This window comes from Temnothorax nylanderi, unplaced genomic scaffold (genome assembly GCF_030848795.1).
Source record: "Temnothorax nylanderi isolate EJ_2023f unplaced genomic scaffold, tnyl_v1.0 TNYL_tig1032_pilon, whole genome shotgun sequence".
NCBI lineage: Eukaryota > Metazoa > Arthropoda > Insecta > Hymenoptera > Formicidae > Temnothorax > Temnothorax nylanderi.
Window position 1 is genome coordinate 17857 of NW_027250094.1, and position 4515 is coordinate 22371.

General features: G+C 34.4%; 1 long non-coding RNA gene across 1 annotated transcript; it reads right to left on the reverse strand.

Moving 5' to 3' along the window:
- Window positions 1–754: 754 nt before the first annotated feature.
- LOC139786423 (uncharacterized) lies at window positions 755–2671 on the reverse strand. The gene is made up of 3 exons (XR_011722281.1): window positions 2460–2671; window positions 1905–2052; window positions 755–1057 (listed from the first exon to the last, which is right to left on the reverse strand). It is a non-coding gene; the product is annotated as an uncharacterized lncRNA (long non-coding RNA).
- Window positions 2672–4515: the final 1844 nt, after the last annotated feature.

The window sequence follows — 4515 nt, forward strand, 5'->3', positions numbered from 1 at the left end:
GTAAGTAGAAGTCTAAATTCAAGGGTGAAAAAAGAGGCTATTTTTGCGGTCACTCTTTGTATAATACACATCTATGCTTACGTTTTCCGTTAAAACATATATTTTCTGTTTTATATATAACATGTAATAGTACTTTATTTGCCAGTGTTGTATATTTGGATTTCCTCAAACTGTCCGCGATTTGTTGATCCACTATAGCTTTTGCTTCTGCAAATTGTTTCTTTGGTATCTGCCATTTCTTCAGTTTCTGTGTCTTCTCCGTTTCACTCAGCTCCGTGATGCCTGTGCGCCACGCAAAAATGCCGCTTACACTTGATACAAGGCACCTCGATCAACGACGCATCCTTGCAAGATTCCTTAGAGCACAGGAAGCTTGCCGATTGTCCTACATAACGAATTTTGCGGTCTCCGTTTTTAAACACTCGTGCGATACCATATTGAAATGCTATTTGCAGAAGGTGGCCTCACAATGCTCGCACACAAACGGCAAGAAGTCCAACAATTTGCAGTCCGCCACCGAACATTGTTCGCCAGTCGATCGCAGAAAATTCGATTACAGCAACAAAAGGATATCGATATTATAATTGGATTTAATACTTTGGATACTGTATTTAATTTTCCGGCGTTCAGGAAGACTGGAAGAGATATTTAGTTGTGCAGTGGTGTCGGAGAATGCAGATGATTGTCGAATAATATTAAATTTTGAAGATTCAACAGAAAATACAATGTTTATTCTACAGATAAATTCATCAAATCTATAATACTATATAAATTATTTGTTAATTACACAACAGTAATATGTCGTAGATAATTTTATCAGTAACTTCCAGTCTATTAATAAAATACTAAATATTAAAAAGCGACGCCATTATTTCACGTGCCGGGCCTGGGCGAGGTGAACCGATCGGCGTTCTCGCGCCAGTCTCGGGGATCTGAGCTCGGTCCCGTGCCTTGGCCTCCCGCGGATCTTCCTTGCTGCGAGGCTTCCGTGGCGGCGCGAGCCGTCGTGGTCGTCCTCTTCGGCCGCCATTCAACGCTCAGCTCAGAACTCGTTGAACTCGAAAAATATTAAGACGTATTAGAAATAATTAAAACTGAATACAATGTTATTTACAAAACGGTAATAATAAATAAACATAATATTATTTGAAAAATTATGCAGATAATTATATGTCTTGCGTCACATTTGATATTTTTGATTGATCAGATCAATTGGTCACTTTCATTTCTCCCAAATCGGTTTGTAAAAATAAGTACGGCCTCTTTAAGATTATTTTTACGCTTTTCTATCAGCTTTATAATGCTTGACAAAGTGTTTGGATTTGATTAAAATAAGTTTCTGCGAATCTATTCACCTTGGACAATTGTTCGTTAGAAAAAACATTCTGAATAATCCATAAAATAATTCTTCGCCAGTGATAAAATAATAAAACACGAAAATTCGTCGGCCTAACTGGCAATAATTTTAATATTAATACAACAACGTTTCGACCTCTACTTTGGGTCCTTATCAAGTTATAAGTTATTTAGCAATGATTTAATTGCGCGTCAGGTTTTGAATCTTATTATCATCGTTAAACTATGGCTGCGGTCCATTTGATGTTACAAGTGCTTCGAAGCGTTCTTTTTCTTCTTCTTTCTTCATTGAAAGAAAGGAGAAGAAGAATGCTTCGAAGCATTTGTAGCATCAAATGGACCGCAGCCTATGTGGTCAGGAAGTATAACATAGCGAACATTAGATTCAAAACCTGACGCGCAATTCAATCATTGCTAAATAACTTATAACTTGATAAGGACCCAAAGTAGAGGTCGAAACGTTGTTGTATTAATATTAAAATTATTGCCAGTTAGGCTAACGAATTTTCGTGTTTTATTCTGAATGATATATTTATTTATCGTTCAACCTGCAGGTGGGCGTGGGACTTTCCTTGGAAATGGTTCACGGAAGCCATGAATAGATGTTTTATCCACTCATGCTCATCCACTTGTGAACACGCAGAAGAGTGTGCCATATATTGCGCAAGGAGACAGTTCCTCGTTTCTTTATATTATCTGCAAGAATATATATGATGATTACTACAGTCTGCATCTTTGTAAAGCAAATCATATCTGACTTATAATTATAAATATATTAGAATATTTATTGCAAAATAAAATTTTCTCTTATTCCAGTCCTTTGGCAAAATTCTACAACGTATAGAAATATATATAACAAATCGTTTAGCTCATATTATATCTTAACTAGATAGACTTATCAAACGTCGCGAAATATGTAAGAGAAATAATTTAAGACTTGAAAGTTATTGGAATTACTCTATTTTTTAATTTAAATATTTTAATTTAAATAGATTTATTTATTTATTTAATTATTTATTTATTTATTTATTTATTTATTTATTTATTTATTTAAATTAAAATATCGTAAAAAGTATACGTTATTTAAGATGTCTTGTTCCTACCTGTTATCAGATGTTACGCTGTAAGATGTCTTTTGCTGTGTATACACACCCTGTATATGCTCTTTTGACAGCTGTCTTAACCTCTCACTACAGCTCACTGCTGGTCACGGCCCGTCACGGCAGCTCCCTAGACGCAGTGGCTCGCAGTCTCTAAATATTCGTGCGTTCCAAAACCCATCCAAAAAAAAGTGTTGCAACCTTTCCGTGAACGACTGTACATACGTGTGTACATGCATACATGTACACAGAAAAATATCAATTCTACTGCTTAAAAAAGCGATTACTCAATTTACTTTTTTTCTTTTAGTAAGTAACGGTTGTCTTTAAGAAAGAATATTTTCTTGATAATAGTCTTAAAATGTATTCATCACAAATTTTAGAAAAAGTCTTTATCATTTACTGGAAAAAAGAATTTATACTCCTTCAAAGAACATTATAACATTTTATCAAAGGAAAGTCAAAATAATAAGCAAATCGAATTTTTGTTTTAATTTTATATTCTTAATTGAAGAATTAAACAATTTGAATTCAGAATATTATTTGTTTTAAGTAAAGAGAGTGATGAGTGTATTTTAAGATTATTGTCAAAAAAATATTCTTTGTGAAGATAACAGTTACTTAAAAGAAGAGAACTAAAATGGAGTAATTGGTTTTTTTAGCACTAGAATGATATTTTTTGCGTGTGAATTGTGCGTACATGAATAGCAATCGCGATATAAGATCGCGAGCCAAAAAATAATTATTTTTTCTTTCTGTGGCAAGAAAATGATAGAGCGCTATCATTTCCACACACCACCTTGCGGCAGATAGCATGGCGTATTTTTTAAAGTGGTATCTCCTTAGTAGGTCTAATCCACTTTGTATTAAAATATTCTCATATTTTAATGAAAGAACTGTTCGAAGTGCCTTCCTCGTTCTCGTATACAGAGTTCGGCCCTTCGATTAATATTGCGCGTCGCGCGGTGCGCCATTTCCGGCGTGATGGTATTGAAAAGCTGCGAGAATTTCTTCTCGTACCTCAGTTTCTGTACCACCACGCCGGTGTACTCGACTAAATCTTTGATGTAACCCCAAACAAAATAGTCGAGCACGTTAATATCCGGCGACCGCGCCGGCCAAATGATTGTGCCACCTCGACCCATCCATCTGTCCAGATATCGCGCGTCTAAAACATTTCGCGCCTGTCGCGAAAAATGCGCATTTTCCAATACGATGGGGCTCCTGCGGATTTTTCGCGAAAGGCGCGAAATGTTTTAGACGCGCGATATCCAGACAGATGGATGGGTCGAGGTGGCCTAATCATTTGGAAAAAGGCACTTCGAACAGTTCTTGCATTAAAATATGAAAATATTTTCATGCAAAGTGGATTAGACCTACTGGGGGGGTACCACTTAAAAAAATGCGCCATGCTATCTGCCGCAAGGTGGTGTGTGGAAATGATAGCGCTTTATCATTTTCTTGCCACAGAAAGAAAAAATAATTATTTTTTGGCTCGCGATCTTATATCGCGATTGCTATTCATGTACGCACAATTCACACGCAAAAAATATCATTCTAGTGCTAAAAAAACCAATTATTCCATTTTAGTTCTCTTCTTTTAAGTAACTGTTATCTTCACAAAGAATATTTTTTTGACAATAATCTTAAAATACACTCATCACTCTCTTTACTTAAAACAAATAATATTCTGAATTCAAATTGTTTAATTCTTCAATTAAGAATATAAAATTGAAACAAAAATTCGATTTGCTTATTATTTTGACTTTTCTTTGATAAAATTTTATAATGTTCTTTGAAGGAGTATAAATTCTTTTTTCCAGTACACGATAAAGACTTTTTCTAAAATTTGTGATGAATACATTTTAACATTATTATCAAGAAAATATTCTTTCTTAAAGAACCCCGTTACTTACCAAAAGAAAAAAAGTAATTCCAGAATTACAATTGTGTACATAATAGAAATTCAAGTATTAAAATTGCGTACATAAGTAAAATTAGGGAATTACAATTATGTACATAATTTTAATTCCCGAAAATTTTTTACGTCATAACGTAA